The 23081-nt window shown below is 34.8% G+C and overlaps 1 protein-coding gene across 2 annotated transcripts in view; it reads right to left on the bottom strand.

Annotated features, from left to right (window-relative positions):
• TAB2 (TGF-beta activated kinase 1 (MAP3K7) binding protein 2) overlaps positions 1-23081 on the bottom strand; it is a 104320-nt gene that overhangs the window by 80645 nt on the left and 594 nt on the right. The gene's annotated exons all lie outside the window — the stretch shown is intronic.

The raw sequence follows: 23081 nt of genomic DNA, 5'->3' as shown, positions 1-23081 counted from the left end.
ACTGGAGTTTTTACTGCTCCTCACAGGCTCCATTTCCTATCTGTGTCATTGCATTTTATGTCCTTCAGACCTATAGAACATTTCTTGCACACCCATGCCTCTTAGAAGCTCTGGTTTCCTTAAAACCTCCACTCAGGTTTCACCTTCTTCATAATTTTTTCTGATTCCCCCAAAAGCTAGTCTCTTCTCCTTCAAAATTCTTGCACATATTTAGGTAATAGATGTTATCTCTTCTGATAAAATTAGGCTTTTAAAATTTTTTTATTTTTTATTTAAGGCAATGGGATTAAGTGACTTGCCCAAGTTCACACAGCTAGGCAATTATCAAGTGTCTGGGGCCCCATTTGAACTCAGGTCCTCCTGACTCTAGGGCTGTTATCTACTGTGCCACTTAGCTGCCCCCAAATTAAGCTTCTTTAAGGCAAAAGCTGTTTCTTTTTTTATATTTTTTAATGTTATTTTATTTTTTCAATTACATGGAGAGATAGTTTTCAACATTCATCTTTTTGTAAGCTTTTGAGTTCCACATTTTTCTACTTCCCCCTCACCATGACAAGGAGTAAATCTGATATAGATTATATATGAATAAATGTTTAACATATTTCCATATTAGTCACAATTAACCTCACAATGCCTTGGTGCCTTGAAGGCAAATAATAAATATTCATTCATACAAGGAATCAGTTCAGATGTGTTTAACAATACACTAACTGAACCCTAAAATAAATCATTCTTTTTTTTTTACAAGTAAAAAAATATTTTAAAGCAGCAAAGACTTGACATTCTGTAGACATTTAAATACAAAAATCACACTTTGGGGTCACAAAAATTTATTTCAAAAGGTAAGCAGTTTATTCCTAAGAAGCAGTTTAAACAATTCAAGACAATCCCAGAAGACTAATGATGAAGTAACTATTCACCAGAGACCAGAGAGAAAAAGCAGATATAGTCTAAATACAGACTGAAGCTTGCTATTTTTTACTTTCTTTCATTTGAGTCTTCTTGTACAAAATGACTAAGATACAAATGTTAAACATAATTGCATCCTGTATGGTCTATATCTGACTGCTCACAGTCTCAGGAAGGGGAGAGGGATAGAATTTGGAACTCAAAATTTTCATTAAAATGTTTTTTTTAAAAGTAGTAGTCAGCAACAAAATAGGAATATTTTTTAATAATGGCACTTTGAAACTTACTAAATCATGAAATACTGTCAATGTATTTCCTTGATATATGTTCTTACCATTCTCCTAATGCTTATTTCTTACTACTCAAGAGGACTCTACTTATAACACAATTACAATCCTTGTTAATGAATGTCCACATAAAGATCAAACATTCAGATCTAAATAACAGCTACAACATTCACTTTTCCATCATTTTGGCAGACATAACATTTTACAATAGTTTAGGTCAAAATAACCCTCTAATGGCTCCAGATAGTGAGTATAAGAAACCTATCCCCTCAATTCTAAAACTTAATACATTTAGATATTATTAGTCAAAACCAACCAGTAAAAATACAGTAGGAATGGCACATTAGGCTGCTGCCAAACCCACTGAGACATAGTCACACTAGCATTGATTATTGTTTAGATTTCCAGCATAAACTTTAAATAGGAGCACAATGTACAGAAAGTTATATGGTTTTTTTAGTTGAGTAGTCATCCATGTTATATAATCTTCTGCTACTATTACGTAGACATATATAGAGATAGTTCAACTCACAGAAAGGGGCTTCAAAGATCAGTTTTATTCTCCCAAAATGAATTTCTAACAAATGGGAATCAGAGCATTCTAATTTTGATGATTCTATTGGAGAATTGATTGAATATATATTAGGTACCCAGTACTGTAAATGCTTTGTGTTGCTATTTCCATGTTCTGTCCAGCAGTCCATTCTAACACCTCTTTGCTGTTCAATTAAAGATCCTATGTAATAGATATATTTCTATCCAAGTAACAAATATGTCCATGTAACAATGCCCTTTTTTGTATATTTCTGCTTGATAATTGTCTGAACCCTCATACAACATTAATAATTTGTTGTATTTGATACTTTCTAAAAAGGTAAGAGGAATTACATTTTAAATTTTTTGCAGGGTGAGGGAAACAAAAGGGAGGCTTTTTTCCCCCCTAAAATAATAGTAAAAATGATAGATAGTATTAGAATCATCTATTCTCATCTATTCCTATTTCTGAGATCTATGTAAGTTTAGGTCAATTTAGTTATCTGGGCACTGTAAAGTAAGGGATCAGACTGACCAATAACTAAGATCTCTTCCAATTCAAAGTATAATTTTTAAGAACAGTAATCCTAGTAATCGATGCAGAAATTTCTTAACAATGACAGTGGCCAAGGTAGAATGGGCTATCTTAGGAAGTAGTATATTGTGTAACAGTAGTAAAAGTAGTAGTGGTAGTATAATGGTAGTGGGAGTAGTAGTAATTGTAGTTGCAGTAGTAATGGTAGTAGAAGTAGAGGTGGTAGTGGTAGTACAGTGGTAGTAATAAGAGGAGTAGTGGTAGTAATGATAGTAGTAATAGCAGAAGATTGTATAATACTGGATGACTACTCCTCAAGAATGTTTTGAAGATTTCTGTCATAAACGGGTTTACCAGATGATCTCTCAGATTCCTTCCAATCAAAGACTCCATAATTTTAAAAATTTGCTTCCACAACATTAATAAGTAAATGCATATCTTTTGAAATCATAAAAAGGAAAATTAGTTCACTTTGCTTTTATAGAAATTACCCCAATTTTAATAATAAGTATTTTTATTTAAAATGAAAAAAAAAACATTTTTCAATAGTAGGGATGGATGCTAAGTATCAATATGAAAGAACACCTCACTAAAATTAAAATAGACTTTCTGAAATTTGCTACCCACAGAGAAAAAACTCAAAGTGTATGTAAACCAACAATATGGCACCACAAAGGTTTCCTGCTTACTTCGGTCACCTTTTAAAGAGAAGTATTTTAATATTATTAAAATAGTAAACTAAAATATATCATTCCGCCCTTATTTACCTTCTCTAAGTTTCTGCAGTGCACACTAACACTGATTTACATTATGTAAATGAGATATTTTAGCTAAAACAAATTATAAACTTTTCTCCCAAATCTTTATAAACCTTATTTTTCATGTGGAATTTAATCCACCTCTTAAGGGCAAAAGAAAGTTAGTGAAAATTATCTGCATTTTAAAATGACCACAATGCAGGGTACCTTGACCCCATGGGATTTAGGAGAAGCTAGATTCAAGTCCCCTTTTTTGACAAATAGTGGCTGTGTGACCTCAGTCAAGTCACAACTTCTCAGTGTTCCACATAATTCTTTAAGACCTCAAGGAGTTTCCTCACCAGGAGTTCCCTATACTAATACAGTCAAATGCTTCTGATTAGAGGCAGTAGTGGATAAAGGACTGTATGACTGCAGACAAATTACAACCTCTCCAAGCCTCAGACAAACATTATTTTAGGGTCAGCCTACTTACTCTAAGTAACTTTCTACCATACCTTCCTCCCTCTCCATCCCAACAATAATTATAAATACATGTATGTACAATTTGAAAACTGGAAAATTTTATATTCAAATTTGACTCTTTAATCAAGGATGCTGAATTCTAAGGATTATCAGAAGTAGAATAAAGTCAAACAAAAGGGGTCAGGCAAATAAATTACCAGGTATCTTAAAGAAATTCTACTAGACAGACAGCTTGTTCTTTCTTTTTTTTTAATTAAAAAAATTTTTTTTTAAGGTTTTTGCAAGCCAAATGGGGTTAAGTGGCTTGCCCAAGGCCACACAGCTAGGTAATTATTAAGTGTCTGAGACTGGATTTGAACCCAGGTACTCCTGACTCCAAGACCGGTGCTTTATCCACTACACCACCTAGCCGCCCAGCTTGTTCTTTCTTAAAGAGGCATAATCTATGAAGGAAATGAGTCCAGTACTGTTTCTGGGCTACAGCATGTTGTTATAGAGATCTTAATCACAAGATTAATTTTCACTCTAGACAGTTAAGCCAAACATCGTAATCTCTCATCATTTTGCAAATAACTATATGAAAATGAAGATGGCTAACCCAACTAATCACCACTGCTGGAAAAATAACTCAAAGAGCATGTCTTGTTTAATGAGCTAGTGAAGAATAATTCACCTAATATTCATCATCTGCTTCTTTAATAAGGAGTGTACCTTTTTAAAAGGTGGATTTTAATTTAATATAACCACTACATTTAGTCAGTTCACTTTCTATCAATCTCTACAGTTAGCATGCTCACATTTATCAACTTAAAGCTGTGGAATACAAATTTCACATCTGCTAAAATACTTGTTACCTTTAGGACATTAACTATAAATTTGTGTACAGTGAATTTAAAAAGAACGGATAAAATATTGCATTTTCTTTTTTATAATTATCAAATGATGATGCCTCATCATCACTGATGAAAAATTCTATAATTATAAGAAATGCTAAAAAGAAATGCTTAAACACCCTACTGTCCCACAAAGAAGGGAAAAAAGGATTGAGTACCATGAATGTTATTTTTTCTTTAATACATCATGAACTATAATTTCATTATATTGGTACTCCTTCCACCAGAACAGTCTATATAATCTTTAATTTAGTAGGTGGTCTTTGAGAGATTTTGGGGGGTGGTGGTGATGAGGGGTGGGATTCATTGACCTATAGTAAACCAAGTAGTGAGTGTCTCTGAAGTTAGTTATGCCAATATTTGGATAAAGAGATAACAGTCATACCATTACTCTTTACTCAAAGCCTTTCCAGCTTATTTGAGCCTTCACAGAGAGTAAGCTCCACTGCCATAGGCTAAGAACAAAAGGCTACCACTACACTAAATTAAATATCAGTAGGATATCAATTGTAAAGGAAATACAAGTACTAATTTTAAAAGATGAAAGAATTCTTCAATTAAAACTCCACTATAATTTATTCTGCTTTCTTCCCCAAAATTTAACTCACTATAATGCATTAAAAAATGACTCAATTACAACAAATGCTAAGACTAAAATTTTTTCTTGTGAAAATGATTTATATTAGCTATTTTTTTTGGCAAGGCAGTAGGGTTAAGTGACTTACTTGCTCAAGTTAACACAGATAGGTAATTATTAAATATCTGAGGCCAAATTTGAACTCAGGTCCTACTGACTCCAAGGCTGGTGCTCTATCCACTATGCCACCTAGCCACCCCTTATATTAGCTATTCTTAAAATATGTGAACCACCAGATTAAGTTTAGAAATCTGATTTATTCTCAAATTTAATTTAAGCAAATCAATTTGCTATGTGTGCAGACCATTAATACCCTATACCCTGTGTAAGAGTTCTCATCAAGTAAAAAAAAATATAATTTACAATCCTTTATAGATGGTCTGAACATATTCAATCATCAACAGGCATTTATCAAATACCTATTATGTGCAAGGCATATCAAGTTGGGGATAGGGAGATTTGTCTTCAGGATCTTTCTTGTAATTTCTAGTCTGAAGAGAATTAACTATGAGAAGATGAGTGACTTGTCTAGGATCACAGTCCATCTAAGTCAGAGTCTAGTTTTGAATTCAACTTTTACTGGCTCTGAAGCTGGCTCTATCACTATCCTATGCCCTAAGTGGACTATAAAGTCAAAAATTAAATTATTCCTGCCCATAAAGGATTTATATCCTATTAAGGGAAACAACATGTATAAATTAAAAGTAGCTAAGACATGTAGTGAATAAAGTGCTGAACCTGTAGGCAGAAGACCTAACTCTGACATTTACTAGCTGAGAGACCTAGAGCAAGTCACTTAACCACCTCCTCACCTATAAAAATAGGGATAATTATAGTTCCCACCATCAAGAATTATTGTGAGAATAAAATGAGATGAAATTAGTAGAGGGTACTATAAACCTTAAAGCACTATAAATAATTGCTAACTATTATTACACAAGTCAGCCACAGGAAAGGCTAATGGAGAAGATAGCTGAACTTGACTTTGAAGAAAATTAGGGATTTTACCTCGGATTATTCCCTATAACCTACCTTCACACTGGTGCATGTGTTGTTGAAGAGAAGAAAGTCCTCTAACTATGCTGACTAGTTCCATATATCAGCTAAAGAGCTGTGAAATATAAATCAGTCTTTTGAACATTGACAAATTTATGTACAATAGGTTTAAAAAGAGCAGATAAAATGTTGGAGAATTTTTACTTAATCCTGGAGTCTACTGAGTCAGGCTGGACCTTGCTCAGATGCAGTCAGATTTAGTTTTGGGAAGATCAATGGCAGCTAAGTGGAAGACAGATTGGGGTAAAATCTCTGAGAAAGAGGCCACCCAGAAAGCTCCTACAATAATCCACAAATGAGGGGATGAGAGAGCCCCTTAGGGCTGGAAGCTGTTTAGGGGAGAGAAGGGGACTGAGGAGGAAGTAATGAGGGAACAAGCTGAGAGCATGGAGGGTGCCTCTGATGGTTATAGGGGAGTTTAGAAGAGGGAAAGGCCTGGAAGGTGCAGGGTGGGATTCATTCTTCTCCAGGAACTGCTCTGAACTTTCTCTTCCACACCCCAGAAAACTCCCTGTCCAGGCAGCTCACTCCAGTGCTGCTGCTCTCCTCTGGTTGGATGGGTCCTCCCAGATGACTTCTGATTTCTTCTGGACACCCTCTCCTTTTTGGAGTTGCTTTCCCATTCTAATGTAAGCTCCTTGATGCCAGGAATTCTTTCTGCTTTTATTTGGGTTTACAGGATTTACACCTTGCCAACAACATAGAAAGTCCTGACAGACTGACTGGACATGAGTGGAGAAGATATAGTTGTTTTTGACAAGTCTGAGCTTGAAACTCCAAGATGTTCAGTATGAGATGTCCAAATGACAACAGATGATTTAAGATAAGAGCTCAGGAGAGAGGGGGTTAGATAAAATCAGTTCTTCTATAACTTGACATATACACTCCTCCAAAGCATCATGCTATGCAAAGCTGTACAAGAAAAAAAATCATAAGGCTTATGAAGAAAAGGGTGGGGCATAATGCTCAAAAACTTCACTAGTGACAGCTTAAAAAAAAGACAGAAACCTAGTAAAAACAGTAACAATTTTATATGTGTTAAATGGTTAGGAAATACACATATCCTGCGATAAATGGTGGCTGAGATCTTGAGACCCTAGACTGCATGAGTAAGATAAGCAGATCCTAACTCTGGGCCTCAAGGCTGTGGGAGTAGTGCACAAGAGTCATTCCTATATAAGAGAAGAACATGCCTAAATAGGGCACTTTACTTTGAAATTGACCTGAAATTTGCTTGTAGAAGTGGCCTCAGAAGGGCTGCAGCTTGTGAGTTATTGTGGTGCAATTTTCTGCATTCTTGCTGTTTCTCTTGGAAGAAACTGTACAGAAGCAAACTTGAAACTAGAAATTCAAGTTATGCTCAAAATGATACCTAATATAGCAATTTCAACAAATCTAAATTTCAAAATGCATGCTAGAGCAGAACTGACTGTATATATCAATTAGGGAATTGTCTTCATAGAAATGAAAATTTAACCCACAGAGTGAATGGAATAAGAAAAGACAGCACAGAGAGAGGTCCAAGGTGAACTTAAAAGGAAATGGACAGGTGGAAGGAGAACCAGAAGAGAGTAGTTTCTTGAAAATACCTTGAAGAGTGTTCAGGAGATAATATTCAAATGTCAAAGTCTTTAGGGTGGTCAAGAAGAATGATATTGGGGGAAAGGGCTTTAGATTTGACAATTAATCTTTCACTGATGATTTTGTGAGGGCAGTTCCTATTGAATGATGAGATTCAAAGTCAGAATCTGGGAAAGGGAAGGGAATAAAGATTCATATAGCACTTCCTATGGGCTAGATCCTGTGCTAGGGCACTTTATAAATATCTTATTTGAGTCTCATAACAAGATAGACAGGTGCTATAGTTATCCTCAGTTTACACTTGAGGAAACTGAGGCAGTCAGAGGTTAAGTGCCTTGCCCAGGGTCACTCAGTTAAGCAGCTGAGGGAAGATTTGAACTCAGGATTCCTACTCCAGGTCCAGCACTACTATCTACTACATTACTCTGCTGCCCTAAAAAACCCAGAGTTTAGAGGCACCAATTATAGTTTTCCAAGGAAGTTTAGAGCGAAGGAAGCACAACTAAGAGAACATTGTACATATTAATAACAACTTGATTGATCAACTTTGATGGATGCAACTCCTGTCAGCAATTCAAGAGATTGAGGACAATTCTGGGAGACCTGTTATGGACAGTGCCATCCACATCCAGATGAAGTAAAACAAAACAAAACAAACTACAGAATCTGGATGAACACTATGTTCACTTTTTAAAAATGTCTCTTTTTCCTTCCTAGTCCATGGTTTTCTATCTTTTCCCTTAGTCCTAATTCCTTATACAGAAAACGATCAGTATATAAACATATTAAAACATGTTCACAAATGTACGTATACAATGTTCACTAGACTGTTCACCCCTGAGGGGAAGGAAGGGTGGAAGAAAATTGTGTATCTTATAAATTATACATGTGGATGAATGTTGAAAAACTTTTATAACACATAATTGGAAAAATAAAATAAAACATAAATGAGAAAAAAGTAGCTAAAAGCGAGAAGAAATAGAGGGTATTAAGGGAAGGCAGATTCAAAGTCAAGATTTTTTTTAAGGTTGAGACAGCAGTATGTTTTTATGCAGCAAGGAAGAAAACTGTAGCTAGGGAGAAGTGGGGTGATTGAGCATCTGTTGGAGAAGACAGGATTCAATGGAATCAAGGATGCATATAGAAGGATTTGTCTTAGCAAGAGGAAAAAAAAAACTATAGGAGTAAAGGAGGATATAGAGGGCAAAGATATCTTAATGATGAAAGATGAGAAGGGAAGCAAAAGCTTTCCTTAAGTGGTCTAAATTTTTTCAGAAGCATGAGGTAAGGACCTCAGCTGAAAGGATGTATAGGGAGGGTCATGGGAGGATTGAGAAAGAATAAAAAGATTTAGAATTGCTCCAGTGGTTATTGAGAGATTAAATTGTTTTAGGGAGATATAAAGGGATGACCCTACTGCAGAGAGGATCCTATTGAGTTTATGTAACTTAAATTTATAGCTGCTACAGTCAACACAATTTCATGACTTTCAATTACTCTATTCAGCTTCACAGTTATAGGAAAGAAGATAGTTAATGGTAGGAATAATCCAAGATTTGGTCTGGCATGCAATGACAAGCAATAAGTTATAGCAGAAAGTTGAACTGGTAAGTCAAGGGGTTGAGACAGAGAAGGATGAAATAGTACTTGAGAAATAACTGTGGGATAGAATGTGAGGACAAAGAATAGGATTAGGGAAGAGGGAAACATGGAATATAATTATCATTGTTGTAAGGAAATAGCAGTGTAAGTAAATCCTGAGACACTATCTATAAAGTGAGTGGTTATCATTAGATTACCTTTTTCTAGAAGTATGGCCGTGAAAGGAGAGAGGAGGGAGGTCAGGTAAAGGTTTTTTTTTTATTAAAAGAACAGAGAATCATAGAGTAATTATAGAGCATTTAGCTGTGTGGCCTTGTGCAAGCCACTTAACCCCATTTGCCTTGCAAAAAACCTAAAAAAAAATAATAATAGAATTGGAAAGAGAAATCCAGAAGTCATTTGGTTCCTCTCCTTCATTTTACATATGAAATTTATACTTAGGTAAAATGACATATCTTAATTCAATTTATATTTTCTATGAAGGAAAAAACAGCAAAAATTTTTGTAAGTTAGTGTTGGTGGGGCTTCAGGAAAATGGGCCAAAACATACTGTGAGTGAATAAGATTATGATAGGCATTCTGGAAAGTAATCTTATTATATATTAAAAGTAAAAAAAAAATGATTAACTGGAACTTTGTCCCTAAAATAGCCTAAAAAAAAGAAAAAAATTACAAAAATATTCATAGTTGATCTTCTTGAAATAGCAAAAAAAATCACAAATAACTGTCTAATAATTTGATAAAGTATGTCATAGTATTTTAGTAAAACGGAATATTATGGTGTCATAAAAATCACAAATATGGAGCATGCATTAAAATATGGAAAGACCTATATGAAAAGATGCAATGTTGGATGAGCATAACTAGGACTGTATATACACCGATTACAACAATTTTTTTTTTTTAGGATTTTTCAAGGCAAATGGGGTTAAGTGGTTTGCCCAAGGCCATACAGCTAAGGTAATTATTAAGTGTCTGAGGTCGGATTTGGACCCAGGTACTCCTGACTCCAGGGCCGGTGCTCAATCCACTGTGCCACCTAGCCGCCCCTAACTATTTAAAAAAAGAAAAATCCAGAGACAATGAATTCAGACAAACCTAGAAAAAAGACAATTTTTTACTCATTTGTTAACTCATTTAACACACTATCAATTATATATTTTTAGTTTGCAAAGTACTTTATGTATCACATTTGATTCTTATAATTACACTGTAAGTATGTACTAGTGGCTATTTATTATCCCCATTTAATAGATGAGGAAACAGAGATTAAGCAACTTGCCAAGGGTAACAGAGGAGGTTATTGGTATTAGAGAACCAACAATATTGTGAGCTGATTAACTTTGATGGATGAAGCTCCTTTCAGCAATTCAGAGATCTAGGACAACCTTGGGAGACCTGTCATAGACAACACCTTCTACATCCAGATGAAGAAAAACAAAACAAAACAACTATAGAATCTGGATGAATACTATATTCATTTTTAAAAAATTTCTGTTTTTCCTTCTATCCCATGGTTTTCTATTCTTCATACAGAAAATGATTAATATATAAACAAGTTAAAGACAAATGTTAAAGACCTCTGAGGGGAAGGGGGTGGGCATTATTTGAACCCATCATATTGAACCCATCTGAACCCACCTGACACTAAGACTAGCACTTTTTTTTATAACATCATGCTGCTTCCTACTAAGCTCTTCTACTTAGCTAAAGCTTAATTTTTATTTAAGATTTTACTTATTTAAAAAGTATATCATAATTTCAGGGAAGCTAGGGAGTCTGAATCCAGCTTCAGACCCTTGCCACTTACTTAGCTGTGTGTCTTGGGCAAATCACATAACCCTGATCACCTCACATCCAGGGTCATCTCCTGTCATCTTGATACATATCTGGCCACTGGACCCAGATGGCTCTGGAGGAGAATATGAGGCTGGTGACTTAGCATAGCACCCCCCCCCCAAACCAATTTATGGGCTTGTCATGGCATCACCTCCCCTGATGTCATGGTATTCTTTGAGAAGGAAGGATAAAGATCATCATATCATAATTTCAACTGTCTTCTCCTGACTACTCAAGTACCCTTTTATTTTACACTACTAATTTCCTGACATATTCCCCACAGTGATTTATCTATATCTTTTCTTCCCCTCAAACTCCCAATTACATTTCTCAGGTATTTTCCTCTCTACATTTTTTTCCTATTTTTGGCCCAGTCTTTTAATTTCATTAATATAGAAACTCCATCTTCACTCAACTAGGAAACAGATCCTTGCCTTGTTTTTCATAGAAGACTTTATAAAAATTATATAAATCAATAACTTTCTAGCCAGAAAAAATGATTTTAATTTTCAAACACTAATATTTTGCAATGTATACACCTTTCAAAACATTCAAAACAATGAACCTTTGAGGTTCATTATGTTGGTTTAACTTAGAGCAACTGTGAGGGCATGGGGATACAAGCAGAGCTCAGTACTATTTTTGATGTCAGCAGAGACCTGAGTTCAATTCTGCATGATATTTAACTTGCTGGGACTCAGTTTACACTTAGTAAAAGAGGAATTTGGAATAGGTGGTCTTTATGATCCCCTTTCCCTCTCAATCTGGAAGCCTATAGACAATTAGGTGGTGAAGTGAATAACCAATCAGTCAATAAAGTATAAATAAAGAATACCTGTAATCAAAGAGTCAAATCCTGCCTCAGATACTAGTTTTCTCATCTGTAAAGTGGCAATAATAATAGCACCTACCTCCCTGGCTTATTACTGTGATAATCAAATAAGTTAACATATGTAATGGGCTTTGTAAACCTTAAAGCAATATATTGAGCACTAGCAATTATTATTAAAATTATTCTTTTCATTAGTTTATGAAATGCATTGAAGCATTTCAAAATAAGGCAGATATGCCAAATGAAAATTGATAAAACCAAACTATTCTTTAGGGCATGGCAGGAATCACTAGGATTGAAAGTTAGATAGAAACAAAATGAAATATAATTGCACATCATATAATTGTATGTATGTATGTGTGTGTGTGTGTGTTTGTGTGTGTATATTATATATATATATATATATATATATATATGTATATATCTCCTTTTTACATTGATGGTACTTCCGTTCACCCAAATTCTTATGGAATCAAGCTGTAATTTTATTTTTGTCTCAAAGAATGAGCAAAACAGTGCAAAAATTTTTTCTCATCTGCATTATTATGTGTTTTAAAATTATGACGGGCATTAGTTTTTAAATATATGATCATAATGTTTAATATTCATATCAGCATGAAGTATCTCAAGCATACTTTAATATCAATTAGCAATATATGGCATTATTAATATATTAACACATTACTATATAGTATCTGAATAGAAAATGGCCTCAAACTCGGGAAGATTTTGACTCAAGTTCAGCTTCTGATACTTATATGACCTTGGTCACAACAAGTCAACCTCTCAATGCCTTCAAACAGTATCATTCATTTTTTGATTTGCTTTGGTAAGGAGAACTTTTTATGAGTAATTCACTATGCCAAAAAAATCAAAGATGCAGACAAAAACTGCAACAAAAACAAACCCCACAACCAAAATAACCCCCCCAAACTATCATGATCATCCAAATCCAAATCCACTATAAGTTAGTAAGATAAAATATAAAGCATCAACTATTTTCAGCATCAACTATTTTCAGCAAAGAACAAAATTCTTTCAAAATGAAGGAAAACTCACTAACTATAGTATAAGCAGGAATAAAGCAAATACTGGATATTAAATTTTAATAAGTAAAATATAAAAATTTAAAGTATATTATAAAAGAAAAACCAAAGAAAATTCAAATTAGAAAACCATAATGATCATATATATATGTACACATATATATTAAAGCAGTGAAGTTTTACCCCTATTTAACTTTACATTTGAGATATAATCAAAGAGAATCCTTCCAATATTTTAATACTTTCCTGCCAAAATACCAAACTCTAAGTTATTGGTTTATTTAAAATTACCACATAGACTTTTACTAAAGAATGGGCAAGAAAAATAGAAACAATGAACAAAATTTCTTGTTGATATTGTAATTTTTAAAAATAAAACTAATATTTTACTTGTCTGTACTTTGGAGAGTTAGAGTAAATTGGACAATTACACACACACACACACACACACACACACACACACACACACACAAGTTGTTTCTATCAATTTTGTTGGTTCCACCAAAAAAAATCAGATAGGTGGTCAGATGGGATCAAATAAGATAATTTTTGTAAAGCACTTAGCACAGTGCCTGAGCAACATCTCTAATTTGGAAATAAAATTCCAACTATTATTTCAATTCCTCCTTTTCTGTATCCAAACATATACACTCACATATATAAAATATACATATAAACACACACACATATGTAAACTAGAATCAGGATTCCTTATTTACTCTTGGAAAGATTTAGCATTACATACAGAGGTTGGAAGGAATCTTAAATATAATGTTGTCCAGAGATATTCCTCCTCTGCCCATAACTCTCGTGAATGCTGAGGAAAAAGGATAAAAATATAATTGGGAAATGTTTAACAGAACAAATAAAAATACAGTAAGACAATGTTCATTTGTGGATTTTTCTAAATCAATATGTCACTTTTCATTAAAGGGGGCAGCTGGGGGCGTGGTGGATAGAGTACTGCCCTGGAGTCAGGAAGATAAGTTCAAATCCCACCTCAGATACTTAATAATGGCTTAGCTGTGTGACCTTGGCCAAGTCACTTAACCCTGTGTTGCTTTAAATAAATAAAATTACCAAATGAGGTAATTAAAGCCTAAGGAGGTTAAATGATCTGTGACACAAATAGTCAAGTCAGAGAACTAGGGTTCAGATTTTATTTCTGATTCATACCACTAGTGCAACCTCAGCAAAGTCATTTCTTTTCTTTAGGGTGTCATTTTCCTTATGTGAAATAAGGAGAGTTGGACTAGACTCATTACAGTCCTGGATCTAGGCTTCAAAGCTTTACACATTGGTACTTACTAGAAATGGGTTAAAAAGAAAATAAAGTCAATCTGCAAAATCTATAAGTAATGAATAACTAACATACCTTTTTTGGGGGGGAGGGGTAAGGCAATGGGGTTAAGTAGTTTGCCCAAGGCCACACAGCTAGGTCATTATTAAGTGTCTGAGGCTGTATTTGAACTCAGGTAGTCCTGACTACAGGGCTGGTGGTCTAGCCACTGCGCCACCTAGCCGCCCTGCTAACATATGTTTAAATGAAAGATATCAAGTAGTAATGATTTACATTGGTTACCTAAAGGCTCTTGTTCTCTTTGTTCAACCCTTGCTTTTCTGTCCCTGCTCTCACCAGTCATTCTTGATGTCCTGAGTTTGCTATTTTGGGGTAGTCTCTGTCACGTAATTCTTTGTAGAGGAATAGAGTATACCCAGCTCCTTGGGAGCGCTTTAACCAACTACCTGGCACCTTGCAAGAATCTTAAACTACTCCAGAATGGAACTTCAACATCTTTGTGGGATCATCTAACCTCCACTTGGAGAACTCCGATAGTGGAGAAATCACTAACTTGTTATGTAACCCATTTTGGACAGCAATGATTATTGAAGTTCTTTCTTCTGTTGAGGGCAAATTTGCCTTTTGATAACTTCTACCTCCTATTATCACCTTGTAGGATTAGCAGATCTAGTCTAGTTTTCCACTCCACAGCCTCCCAAATGAGACAAATCAAAAAAGGATGGGCTATGTTCAAGGTGAGAGAGGTCTTTTCACTGACTGCTGGGAAAGAAGGAAGTCAGTGAAGACATATGCAACTTCATCTAAGTATTTTTGTGAAAAGCACTTCCATCTTTTCAGCCACTTAGAATTATGTTCAGTTGCTCTCTGTTTCTCATTCTAATATGCAATTGTCAAATCTCGTATCTGTTTTACTTTAAAAACTTCTCTCACATTTTCTCCCCTCATTCCACTAACACAAGCATTACCTTATATAAGGCCCTCATTACTTCTTGCTTGGACCATAACAGGAGTCTAACTGGTCTCCCTTTTGTCTAGACTCTCCCTTGTCTAATCCAACTCTACTCAGCTGCCAAAACCATCTTCCTCAGGGACATGCTTAGTTATGCCATTCTTCTACTCAAAAATATTCAGCTCTCTTACTTCTAGGAAAAAAAATATACAAAAATCTTCATCCTGGGATTTAAAGTCCTCCTCAATCTAGCTCCAACTGTTCCAATCTTATCTGTATTGTCCTCAACACATTCTCTAATCAAATTGATCTATTAGACTGAAATCACTTTGCTGCCTTCTCCCAAGCTGTAAGCCATGCCTGATACCCATTCTTCCTCCACAAAGACTTTCCTTCTCCTGCTTCATCCTTCCTCAAATTACCTTTTTACCTATCCCCCAGTTGAATGTAATCTTGAGGGCAGGACCTGTTCGGGAGCCTAATAAATACTTGCTGAATATGATATAACAATTTTACACTTTTAACACATGATAGGACCAACATTTTCTTGACTCAAGTCCCAGAGTTCCTTGATTTCCTTCTCCCAGACAATCTAACCAGATGAAGCTTTCAGGTCCCATGGACTAAAAGGTCCCAGGATCTCAGTCACAGGTAGGTAGTCAATGCCTCTTAGACTTGATGATTACCCTAAAACTATGTGAGTCACTATACCCTGAAAACATACTGACCAGACAAGTTTTCAGATTCAGATGGAAATGGTGATAAGGCCTAAGGCCTTTCCCCACTATTCAGAGAAGCCAAACATCACTGTATCTCTGTTATGGGTTGAACAAAGTATACCTTCTGCCTCAGAAAATTACCAGTTGCATGACACTAGGTAAATCACTTAACTGTTGCTTGTCTCAGTTTCCTCAACTGTAAAATGAATATAATACCAGCAACTCCTTTGTAGGGTTGTTGTGAAGACCAAGTGCACTATCTTTAAAGCACTCAAGCACAGGGCCTAGCAAGAGCCCTATATAAATGCCTGTTCCCTTCCAGTCCCACCCCCCACCTTTGTTCAATGAATCATCAGTGCTTCACTTCACCCCAACATCCAACCTGAACTAATAGGGTACAGGGGCTGGTGCACCTAAAACAACATGCAACTAGTCATTTAAAGGAATTCTTTGTTAAATATAAAAGGAACGGCAAAAGCAATGATAAATTAAATTCTTGTTCTGCTGAAGAATAAACAATAATGAGCATTTCAATATATTTTTCTTTAAAAAAATTCCACACCAGCATTACAGCTTTTGACATCTTTTCTGACTAAACAAAATCTTTTTTAGTGTGAGAACTGTATTCTACAAAGTTGAGTTGCTGATTTCAGGATCCCATTTACATTGGCAAGCATTTCTCCACTCATTGATGGGGAGTGGAAAAACATTCCACTTCTTTGCCATTGGCCCTTACTGCTGTAGTCCAAGCTATCTAGCCTGGTCTAGTTCATCAGCTAGTGTTTAGTGCTTAGCACAGTGCAGGCACATAGCAGACATCTAATGAATATTTAATTAATTACTGCTCTGTCAAATTTGCTAACACCATTTGAGGTTACTTCAACATCAAGATTTTGTGGGTCAGAAGGAATAAACCTGAAACCAAATGCCAAAATAAAAATGAAGTTTAAACTGTCTATGGGAATAAACCAACTTCTTAATAGGAAACAACTAAGGTTTAAATTATTAGGAAAAAAAATAAATTATATTAGGAACAAGTACACATACAAGTATGACTCCAAACTTAAGCACAATCTTGAAAAATAAAATATACATTAAAATCAGGAGGTACATTTAACAGACTTCTGTAAGGGGGGGGATGGGGAATGATTATTAGGCCATAAGTACCAAATCTATAATTACAATGGATCATCTAAATAGGCACATTTACTACAATACATACATACATACATATCCCAGTGCTCAGCAAAAGATAGGCAATTAATACATGTTTGCTGATTATTTCAGTTGCAAACATATACCCCAAAGAGTATTACAGCATACTTCAACATAAAACAAAACCTACTATTTTAATTTTACTTCAATTTTATTGCCATGGCTACTCTTTCTAAACTGATGGCTATTCATTCTTGAATGCCCCACCATAATTACTCTGGTTCATATTCTCCTATAAATATACTCCTAGAGGGGGCCCACCCATAACACTTAACACCTTTCTCAACTAGCCTTAATCACTGAATGGGCATTGATTGTTTCAGTCAAATTGAAACCTGAGAAAGACCTAAATTTAAAAATCCCAAAGTCCCCCACTGCACTGGAGCCATCCCTTGCCAATCTGATCTATATTCACTTGCCATTGGACTTAGATTGCCCAGAGAAGAAAGTGAGACTTGTGACTTTGCATAGCCCTCCCTCATTTTAATCCAATTCACTTGCATGTCATGGCATTATCTTCATGCTGTCACAGTCCTCTTCATTAAGGAAAGACAACAACTTTAGGTCTCTTGATAAAACATGTATACCAATAAAACAGAGCATGAATTGTCCATATTACCCACAGTTCTTCATCTGTAACCAGGTCATTTTTTTTTACCCAAGACTGGCCACTGCTCCTGAATATAAATTTTTTGTTACGCCAAATCAACAAGCTTATTTTTCTGCAATCTAAGATAACGATTTTGTCAAAACTAAACAGGATTCATTATCAAGAGCTTATTCTTTTACTATAACTTATTTCATAGTACAACTGACAAATTCTATTCTAACTATAAAAACGTATGGAGCTTCCCCCTACCCCCATCAAGAATCATCTTAACTGTACTATTAACTATTTACCAGAGTTACTGTAGAATCCTCTCAAATACTATTTGGCCTTTGTACCATTATTCTGGAGTCCTGGCTTAAGTCTATTCCCCCCCCCCCCCCCTTCTATAACTGAAAACAAGAATGCTAGTTTCTATAACAAGGCAATTAAAATACTACAAATTCTTAAGACTCCCTTTACCCCCACTGTACCTGTCTTTAGCTAAACTGGACTTCCTGAGTTCACCCAAGTAAGCACCTTTCATAATATACTAAGGGTTTTTATTTTAAGCCCTTAAAACAAAAGCATAAATAGTTTTGATTTACAAATCATATTTAAAAAATTTATGATATGGATCATGGTACTGAATGCACAGAAATTTGTCATAAGGAAAAAAATATCAGTGAATACTGAAAAGGTATTCCTGAATAAATAACTAAGGCCTAATAGAAGCCTAAGAATGCCAGACTAATCTTTATTCATTATGAAGACCACTGAAGCTTAACAAAGAATTAAGAAAAAGCTGACTTTTACTAAGCTATAAACATTTTGGGAAAAGTTATTTTTTTTGAGCATGAAAGGGAATTTGCTTTCCTTTAAAATTTTTCCCCTTCTCAAAATATACCAATGTTCCTTAAAAATCAAAGCAATATAAATATATGCTATTATATGGATATAAATGGAGAGCTAATACAATTATATTTATTCAATAATGCCAGGACAAACCTCTAGTAGTTCAAATGAAATTCCCATTAGAGACAAAAATGTATTGTAAAATATACAGTCCATTTTTGAGAATTATCCATATAATCATGCATTACTGTTTTATTCTGGACTATTTTTGCTTCTAAAAGTTCTGACTATTTGTTAATCACTACCTGTAGTATATCAGGTGCAAGGGTTTGGCTTCCCCATCGAGAGAGAGAGAGAGAGAGAGAGAGAGACAGAGAGAGAGAGACATAGATAACCATGAAACAGATCTAAATAGATTTCAAAGTTATAACATATTGCATGACATCTTAAACTAGGTTTAAAATGCAAGTGATTCTTAAGAGTTTAAAAATCACAAAAGGGCTTTCTACTCCTTTGTAAATGCTTCTCAGAATCAAATGGTAGAAAAACCACTGACGTGGATTTACAAAAACCTGCTATTGCTTAATAAAAATTCATTTACCAAGTGAACCATGTTCACGGTATCAAAGAGTTTACCCAGAACTTAGGATGTGAAAAACAGCTACTTAATTTTTACCCTACCCTCACTATGGGAATCTTACTTATTCCTAAGTAATTTCACAAAGAGATTGAGATAAACTAACAGGTATAAACTCAGAATAACTAAAGTGTTATAATTAGCTTTCTTCTAATCCATCCCTTTCCTCTTGTTATATGACCTGAAAAATAGTCTCTTTAATTGAAAAACAAACTTATTAGTGGTCTCTCTGGTGATTCTGTTATGTGATTTTAGTATGATAGAAGTATTAACATTTATAATAAGTTTATTTTTCAAAATCCAGTTACAATGAAAACTGCTTGCTACAATTTGTCAAGCTGAAATCACTCCTAATACACATTGTTTAGCTTTCACTGTAGAATAATTCATAACCACAATTATATTCTTAAAGATTGTCAAGTGCTTCTTAAAGTTGGACTGGATAATGTGCAATATATAGTTTTAGCTCTTTGAATAATGGTAACCCATATTCAGTATCTATGATAACTTTTTGAATACTAGAATATTTGATTAATTTTGATTCCCTGTTGATATCAGATATATACTTTATACCCAACACTAATTATAAAAATGTCATTTATTAAAGAAACATTGAGCTATAATTTTCATATTAAAGTTCAGTTTAAGTATGGCATTAAGAATATTCATTATTATTATTATGATAATACTGTTCTGGATTTACTTTTTTAGTTTTTTATTTCTTTCTTGGGTGTCAGACTATCAGCTATCATTTCTACTGTCACTGTGCTGGATTCACAGACCTTCCATCTCCTTTCTAGCTAGGTCATGTGCTTCTAAACTATCTGACTAAGGTTGTTAAGAACTATTTAAAAAAAATAATGTTCCTAACTGCTAGAGGTCCAATGCAAATAATATGTGCATTAAAACAAGGGGTTGTGACAATTATTTCAGTACTTTCTTCCTGGAGGGTTGAAGTTAATTGGTGATATTACTTATACTTTTAGGGGAAGCACTTTGAAATTAAAAAAAAAAATCTTTAAATTCTTAGGGTTTGTTGTCCAAATAGTCAATTGTTTGCTCAAGTAGAGGGAGATCAAAAGGAAAAAGCATCCCAATGGTTAAAATCTTATTAAAAAGCTTATTAGTTGTGTGACATTGGTTAAGTCACTTAACTTAATGTGCCCCATAGCTCCGCCACCTATCTCACAGGGTTATAATGAAGATTAAATGAGATATGAATGTAACACTTGAACATGCTTTATAATGACAGCTATCATCATGCTTATCATCTGCATCCTAAGCAGTGTAACCAATACCAAAAAAGATTCCAGAGTATTCAAGTTTTCATTTTAGTTCCTTATTACTGAGTAAATATCTCTGAAGAAATATAACCATAAATGTAAAAATGAATGCAAAAAGTTTGCAAATATGACCCACAAAGGTAATGAAATCAAAACAAAGATATCTGTATCGAATACTCATGTATTACACAACTTTGCCATCTTTCTGAATACTTATCAATGAATTGTCCTTTAACTGGAAGTTATGTCCCACAGAGAAATTGAAAAACCATGACACATACCCTAGAACTCAAGTTTCCTTTGTGTGTCCCTTTCAATAATATTATAAGTCCTCTGCTTTCCTTCTATACTTATAATTACACTATAATTATTCTTATTTTACAACCAATCTTTTTTAGATAGTCCCAAACTGTGGATAACAATTCCGATAATCTGTTTGTTTTAGAAAAGTTAAAGATATTTTGTTCTGCCCTCCTCAGAAATCTGCATTGAGGAGTCAGAAGATAAGAGAAAGTGATTTAGGGAGTCATGGTAACCAGGACCAGGTAGAGATTAGATGTACTGGAATGGAAAAAGATCCAGAACCGTGGTTTAAAATACCCAAGCCACACACTTCAACTCTTTTTTTAGGGTTTTTTTTTGAAAGGCAAATGGGGTTAAGTGGCTTACCCAAGGCCATACAGCTAGGTAATTATTAAGTTTCTGAGGCCGAATTTGAACTCAGGTACTCCTGACTCCAGGGCCAGTGCTCTATCCACTGTGCCACCTAGCGCCCCCCCCCATCAACTCTTTAGACAGTCTTTAAATTATATAATCAAGGAAACTTACCTTCAGACTTCTATAATAAAGCAATATATCTCTACTCTAAATTACTGGTTTTGTTTTCCTTAGTTATGTATGTTCCTGGACAGCAAAGAAATTGAATTTTTTGGCAAATACCTTAAATCATAATAAAAATACTATACTTTTTCCCTTATTATTTCAAATATTCTCTGAACACTTTTTTTGCTTTTTTTTCTTAACTCTTCCTCAAGGACCTCAAGAAGCATTTTTTATAGTTCATAAAGAATGATATCCCACCACAAAAAGAATACCTTCAATTAACAAAAGTAGGTAAGAAATACTAGAGAACGTTTTCCACTTCAAATGAATTTGCCTACTCAGTCTGCTATGCAGAATTTAAAATTTTCTTTATTACACCAGATGTAATCACTGTAAGAAAGTCCTACAAAAACTTGTTTCAGTTGACTGACAGTAGTGTGGGCTAATTTCCTTGAAATGAGGATCAAATCTAAGTATGATTTCAATGGAACACCATTTAGTCTTTAGATAACCAAGAATCAGACAGAAATTGGACTATTTGTCAAGTCAGCACAGGAACCACAACAAGCCGGTTCATAAGAGTTACAAAACACCATTCCTGGCTGCTTTGGTTCATCAAGTATTTTTTGGAAGATGCTTTTTAACCTTAAAGTTATTCCAAACACTTGGGGGGGGGGGGGGGAATGAAACAAACACATCACTGTATGCCTAATACAATCAATATACCTAACTCTCATTTTGACCCTTTAAATAGTTTAAACTTTTAAGTATAGCTAACCTGTAAAAAAACAGATTAGATTAAAAGAAAAAAATATCTCAATCGAGTTCTGAATCACTGGAATTTTTGCTTTATTTCCTGTTAATACACTGATAGCATCAGCATTCAACATATTCTGTCTGTACAAGTTTAAAAAGAACGTTTCTATGATTCTGTAAGACTAAATTTATAGCTAATTCAGTCTGGAGTTCATCTACCATTGCTTTCATTACTTTTTAGTTATCAAATGCTCGGCCAAAAACATAAAAAAGAGAAGAAAATGAGTTCAAACCTGACAAGTGGTTTATTAAGGACCACATCTCAGGTGGTATTTAGAAAAGAATTTTAAAAACCAAGTTTACAATTCGGATCTTCACAACTGTAAAAAATTTTATTTGTCTATGTGACAGTTTCTAGATGGTGTAAAACACATGCTGAACAACTGAGACTATAACCTCAAAAAAAAAGCTTTTACTGGAGGATGCTGCAGGTCAAGCTTGAAATGGCCTAAGATCGATCGGTATTTTTTTCATATAAAGTTGCTAGAGTGATATTCTTTTATGAAGAAAATGAATGAATCTGACCTTAATAGATAGTATTTACTGAAAAAGAGACAAGCACGGATGCACCATGAGATGACTTTATGGCCGGTCACTCACTACCTGTTCTTTTCGAGGAATAAAATGCGTGACCCCGGACCTCCTGAATGGGGGGTGGGGGGAAGAAGGGGGGAGGGGAGGCCCGAGGAAGCTGCAAACCGCCTTTACTAGAAACCTCTCTTATCAGAAACATTTGAAGAATTTCTCCAGCACAATTAAGTGGACTCGAAGAGTGGAAACCCTGACATCTCCGATAGACTATATATGGAGTCGGCCACGAGCAAACACGCAGACACCCGGGCTCGCGCCGTCCCGGGTGCCAGGAGCGGGTGGGCAGGCCGGGGCGCGGGCACCCCCGGAGGCACCTGTCACCTGGGAGGGC

This window comes from Macrotis lagotis, chromosome 5 (assembly GCF_037893015.1).
Source record: "Macrotis lagotis isolate mMagLag1 chromosome 5, bilby.v1.9.chrom.fasta, whole genome shotgun sequence".
NCBI classification, from domain to species: Eukaryota; Metazoa; Chordata; class Mammalia; order Peramelemorphia; family Peramelidae; genus Macrotis; species Macrotis lagotis.
This window is presented reverse-complemented; position numbering and strand designations above follow the sequence as displayed.